Source organism: Pinus tabuliformis, chromosome 2_1 (assembly GCF_031772625.1).
Source record: "Pinus tabuliformis cultivar Carrire ecotype Pingquan chromosome 2_1, CPIR1, whole genome shotgun sequence".
NCBI classification, from domain to species: domain Eukaryota; kingdom Viridiplantae; phylum Streptophyta; class Pinopsida; order Pinales; family Pinaceae; genus Pinus; species Pinus tabuliformis.
In genome coordinates, this window is record NC_142299.1 from 102,704,756 (window position 1) to 102,711,881 (window position 7,126).

The window sequence follows — 7,126 nt, forward strand, 5'->3', positions numbered from 1 at the left end:
GTTTGCTGCTGTAAATATGATTGCTTCTCTCTGTTTTTATGTTTGTTTGTAGCTGTAAATATGATTGCTTTTTTTTTTTTCTGTAAATACAATTGTTTTTTCCTGTTTTTCTTTCTTTTTATGATTGCCCTTCTGTTGTTTAGAGTAGTAGGGATGATTCCTTTTCTGTGTTTTTTTCTCTCCCTATTTTCTTTTGCTATTCCCTATAGGGAACAACTGCTGTTCCCTTTCCTTAAATGGAACAACACTTTTTCGTGCGTGTCGATTTGTTGTTCCCTATAGGGAACAACACTTTTTCGTGTGTGTTGATTCGTTGTTCCCTACAGGGAAGAACACTTTTCGCGTATGTTTTTCTTTGTTGTTCCCTACAGGGAACAAATATTGTTTGCGTGTGTTTTTCTTTGTTGTACAACACTTTTCGTGTGTGCTTTTCTTTGTTATTCCCTATAGGGAACAACACTTTTCGGGTGTGTTTTTCTTTGTTGTTCCCTACAAGGAACAACACTTTTCATGTGTGTTTTTCTTTGTTGTTCCCTATAGGGAACAACTGATGTTCCCTATAGGGAACAATACTTTTCGTCTGTGTTTTTCTTTGTTGTTCCCTCTAGGGAACATCACTTTTTGAGTTTTGTTGTTCCCTCAAGGGAACAACACTTTTAGAGTTTTTGCTGTTCCCTCTAGGGAACAACTCTCTTTTGAGTGTTTTTTGAGTTTTTGTTGTTCCCTTTAGGGAACAACACTTTTAGAGTGTTTTTGTTGTTCCCTCTTCGAAACAACATTTTTGCTTCTTTTGAAGTTTTGTGTGTTGTGAATAGCACCTCCTTCCTCTTGTGGGATTATTCCTATTTCATCTCAACCACATTTTATTGATTCATTTTCACGGCATGAAGTACACTACTTTTATGAGAACAAGAATTATGGATTCTATTGAAGCGAGTTAATATCATTCATGTTATGATCTTTAACATGACAACTCCTTGATGATAGATTCTTTTCAAAAGGGACACAATTATTTATATACTACTTTACTGCATCGTTTTCTGTTGTACATGATACTGATTTATCATCTTAATACCATGTTGGTTCCACCCTTCCTGGTTATAATCTTCTCTATCTGTAATAAATGAGATGATGGGTATATTTTTTTCTATTGACATGTTCAACTTCTTCCACCATCCCTACTCTTAAGGAGTACTGAGCCTCCCTCTATTTATCGTAAAAATGTGTAATAAGAACAAAATCTTGCCTACAGATAGAGAATAGGGGGTATCATCAAGATCCAGCCTACCATGTTCATAAGGATGTAGTGAAGTGACATTCCCACTATGGCCACCACACCAGGGTTATGATCCATTGAATAGCCAAAATATCCTTGGAACAAGAGGTCTCATCATGAACCGGCCTGATCACTTTTGCTACATCCTAGTGAATGGCAGTGTGGTTATCTGGTTACCATTCCAGCACACTGATCTCTTCTGTAGAACAACACTAGAACTCTCCATTTATAAATTGAGGATCCTGGCTCATATAGGTTAAAAAGAAACCCTGTCGAGGCTATGGACGCCTGCTGGCAGCAGAGACTCTGCTTATGGTATTGAAGTTATATTTTACTATCAATTATTACTATAATACCCTTTTCTTATTCTCTCTTTTTATCGAAGAAGTTATTTCCTTAAATTTTCCATGTTTTGAACCTTTATGCATGAGAAATTATTTTCCAATCAATCACATCATTTTCGGCTAGAATACCGTCAGTAAACCATCTTTTTGGCATATTTTTGTCCTTTTACTTTTTCGCATAACTTATCATCGATCCAAAAGGTCCTATCTCTTATTCATAACTATCTTTACATACTTTGCTCTCATTGTAACCATACCTCTTATCGTCCTATCATTGATATGTGTACTCTGCTTCATTTACTGTCGTACTATTCATTCCCTTGCCTTGCCATCAGAAGAACACTTTTCCTATGCTTTATGGTCATGAACGCCCTTTTCCAATTGGAGGGGGAAGGTTATTCAAAAGTTTTCTCTGATTGAAATTTTTGCATGCAACTTATCTATTGCTGTTCAAAACTAAAACTATGGATTCAAGAAATTTGCATGCAAAATAGTAATTTGTTTACAAGAGACCAACAAGTATGGGGAGAAACTCTATTTGCAGCAAGGCCCCACTATTGCAACTAACTGAAGAGGCTTGAGAAACTCGCGAACGCGAACAATTGTTCAGACATGATGTGCTTGCCTGGATTCCACCTTGTGCGTCACTTTCAGCATCATCTTAGCCAACATCAGCTTCAACAAATGCCAGTCCATACATGTCATTCCACATTTTTTCAAATGTAAAACTTGAGGTAAAATCGCATAAGTTTCTGATTTATTTAAGATTTAGGAGAATTTCATGAAAATCCATTGAGCATTATTTATCATTCATTCTACATCTTTACCACTTTCCATTTTTCATAGACATGTAAGCTTTCAGTTTGGGGGAGTTTTCCTTTCATTTATTTATTTATTATGACCATGCCATTAATATTCTTTATCATCCATTGATGTTATTATTCATTCTCAACGGCTCCCTTATTCCATGTTTTACACCAAGCATATATGTCAATAGATTGTAGCAACCACCTCAATTTGTTTTCTAGCATTGCATGAGGGCATGTTAACTCTCCAGTTTGGGGGAGGAATTGCTACACATGATGGATGTTTTCTACTTTCTTTCTCATTTAAGGCATACAATTTCATTTTTATACAGTGAAAAAATTGATTGGCGTATATCTTTAAAACTATGAACTGAATTCTTGTGATTTTTGGATAACAAAAAGGTATCATTAAAATACACAAACCCAAATAATTTCAAGTTAAATTAGTTCATAAAATTTCAGAAATCATGCACTATCACCTACAGCCATTTTGTTTATATCTCATGATTCGTGCATCAAAACAATATGATTTTTGGATTATAGAAGCATTAATATAGTAGAAATCTACTTGCAAAATTTCAGCAAAATCTAGTTTGTGGTTTTTGAGGAAATGGTTAATGAAGTTTGTTGTTACTTATATCATATTTTTTTGCAACTTCATATACATATAATTGAACGTCAATGTAAAAATTGTTACGCCTTCATCAACATTGCTAAAATTGAATATTCATTATTTGAGGAAGAAGTCATTTGTTCCATCAATTTCATGACTTGTGATGGACATTTTTTTTATATAGCTTGGTTAATATAGAGGCTTCGGATTGCATGAGGACATGTAATATATTCAGTTTGGGGGTGTTTTGGGCTGCTAATATGTCATTATTATTATCATTTTTTAACACCTATTTCATCCATTCCTACCCTTCTTTATCACGTCATTTGTCATGATTTATCATATAATTCCATTTTATAATTATTTATGCTCTTATGGATAAATATTATTTCTTCTCCTTTATTTTTAATAAATTGAATATTATTATACATGATTTTACCAATGATGGTTTATTAATAAGTTTTTTGTAACATCACTCACCATTTTAGCCTCCAAGATATTTTCCAGATTTCAGATTTGATCTTCAGCTCATCATTAAATATTCCAACTCAGAAATTCGTTGGAATAAGAAGTGGCAGTTTTGCATTGGACGTTTTGGGCAAATGGAGAAGGCTCTGGAAGATCCAAAACATGGGTTTTGTCCAGAATGGACCGAATTAGTTTTATAATTAGAAGTTTTCCCAAATTCGGTTTGTATTAAGAGAAATGGAAGGTTCTCTGTAGAAATTTTCTTAGATTCGTTGTTGCAGTCGTTTTCCAAATTACCTCAGTTGCAATACCAAATTCGACCTGTTCCTGTTGAATGTTGATGGAAAGATGATTCAAGCATGATCTTGCTGATTAATTTGTTGTGAACAATCCAATTTTGTTATGAGAATCATTTTGTAATCATATCTGTTATAACTTCTCTCTACTCTCTGTGTATTTAAATGAGAACAGAGATCAAAGATGGATTATTATAGATCATTAGAGATAGATTAGATAGGAATCAGAGGATAGTAGGATAGAATGGAAAGATTTAGCTTTTTTCTTGGGACCTCAATTGTAATTTCAATATATAGAATGTGATTCTGAAGGAGACCGTATTGTAATGAGGATTGAATTTAATGGTTAATACATAATTTACGTTGCGGTTCATTCATATTCTCTGAAGTAGCTCAGCAGTATTCACTGGTGGCTAAGGGCCCGACCTATGGTGAATCAAACTGCTATCCTCTGTGTTATATCTTTCTAATTCACGCGAGTCTAATTGGTTTGATGTTTTTCCATTTTTTGCTTAGTTTACCCTGTTTGATATCTTCTGATTTCCTGTTAGTTTACATTGCAGTTAGTTTACTTTCCTTTATTCTAATCTCATGTACTTCGCAACTTTACCATTTGATTTCATTTGTGATCATTGCAGGTTTAATTAATTATCAGCTAAGACATTGATTTTTGGTTGTTTATGATAAGAGTGTGATTAGTATAGAATCAACTGAAAGAGATTGGTTAATGCTACTGAACTCTTGGTTGACATCATTTCCATTTGAATTGCTTAATTGAGATTGAGTGTGATTTAGATAGAATCAACAAGAAGAGATTGGTTAATTCTACTATGCTCTTGGTTGATGCTATTTTCAATTGAATTGCTTGCTTCAGATTTGATTATGGTTTTGCTTGAGATTAAGTCCTGATGCTTAGACGTATTATTTCCTTTAAAAGTTACAGCTTGAGATTTATGATTGCATCCAGTTACTCTAGTATCAAGTTTTATAGTTCAACTTAAAAAGCATTACTCTCTCGATTTATAGCTTTCACATATTGTGTACACTCTTGAAACAAAAAGACTTACCCATGTTGATAATTAATGTGAGGCAATTAGGAGTTTTAAAAGATACCTTTTAGCACCCAACACTGACCTTCTGTGGAGCATCGGAAGGTTTGTCTACAGGAGGTGAATTTGGAGTAACAATCGTGTGGTTGGCCTCTCGTTTATCTAACTTCTTCTTCTTCGTCTTCTTCTCTCCTTCTTAGCCTCCTAGTCACTAGATTTCAAAATTTCATGAGGTGAAGTAGAAGAGGAGGGTGAAGAAATAGGGGAAGAAGGTGAGAGGTCAACCTTAGAATCAACATGATGTGGTTCAAATGAAGGAGATGGTTGGGCAGGAGTTGGGACAATCGGGACCACCGAGGTAAACAATAACCAGTTAGGTAAAGCAATGGTTAACCCAGGGAGGGACAACATTACCATATAAGGAGCACCAGCATTTCTAAAACAAGGAAAAGGACAAGAATTCCCATCAGAGGTGAATCCTTAACTAGTAAACTCTGGGAAGGTTTCCATTGGAATCGACCTTTAAAGAAACACTAAGGAAGGTAACTTTAACCAAGAATGTTGCGTGGGCAATTAAATTTAAGACACTGAAACAAAAATTTTATTTTTCATATTTTAAGAGTCGAGGAAAGAGTGAAAGGTGACTCTAGTCACTTTCGGAGTTAACAAGCTCGAAAGGACAAGTGCTCGGTGATCTTTTAAATTTAAAGAGTCAAAAAGACCAAAATGACTACTCAGGATAATCTAGGTAAAAGGATTATCAGGTAACTATGAACTGCATAATACCTCCCGGTGAACCGAGAAGTACGGGCATGCAATCTCCCTGAATATTGTGTTTGATGTATCATGTTTACAAGGCGGCATACTCGGCTTCCTATGGATAAAGGATTGCAACCTATAGGGGTATCCCTTTATATATGCAATGGTACAAGGAGCACAACTCCGTATTAGTGCTGTCTAAAGTTAACAATAGTTGCTAGGTTTAAAGATGTTGGAACACGTCTCTAGCCTAGACCACTAAATGTGAGCGTTAAGTTTCAAAGCTTCCTTAGGTTAATTCAATAAATTTTAATAGTTGATCTTGAATTAGATTTAAATTCCAAGCCCTACCGATGTGACTCGAAGAACTCCTATATGCAGCTATATGAGACAAAACCATTTCAATTTGATGAATGTTTACACTAATGAGGGTAGAGAGAAAAGTCAATGCAACAAATAAGCAACTAAAAGCAAGATGACTCTTCACTACTTCGCTTTTTAAAACAAAATAATGAAAATTCTTTCCACTTCCTATCTTCCTACCAAATGCACTTCAACTAATCCTTTGAATGGTAAAAGAAATTCATTTCATTTCGAATGCAAATGATGATGCAATTCTAGCTTTCAAAGATGCTAGCTAATGCAACATATCGATTATGAAAACTAGACTGACGTATTTTCAATGGAATGATAAAATGAATCTTTCACATAAACACTTCAATGAATAAGTTTCAAACAATCAACATCAACCATATGAGGAGCACGAAAAAGAGAACTCTTTTCAAACGAATCATGCAAAGAATCAATAGAAACAAGACGAGCAATTGCAATCTATGCTCGAAAGAGATGTTCAACCGAGAGAAGAGCAAACGAAATGTTTCAAACTTGTTCAATTGAAATCAAAGCAATAAAAGGACTAAAACACAAAATGCATGGAGAAATTAACCAACCACTTGACTTGATGAGCACACAAACAGCTTAATGGACAATGACCTAGATTCCTTAGGGCCACAAACCATCCAATGACTCAAAAAATCAACTAAGGAAATCTCAAACTAAAAAAGTACGCAAAACAAGCTAATGAAGCTTTCTAGCCAGGGAGAACAAAGGAAAATAGGCTAAGAGGCAAAAATTATGAGGGCAAGACACACTAGTTATGATTCAGGAGAAACCCTGATCTTCACCTACAGGAATCAGCGTGATTGCCTAACTGACAACAAGCGCCACAAGGGGGTACAACGCGACTGTTTAAGAGCAATTCGCATTGGTCAGCGTGACTGTCAAAAATAAAACGCGCTGATTGAGGATTTCAAGGAAAAAATAAAAATTTTCAAATCTCAAAACCAGACTTGTCACTCTAAATTTCAGAACCAAAGCAGTAAACCAGGCAAAGCATAGAAAACCAAAGGGAAAGGGTGATACAACAAAATTTCACACAAACCACGAAATGAAAAACAATCAAAAGAGAGGGATGGCTCCCTAGTGGAGTCGCCAATTTGTGGTGTAGGTAAATCT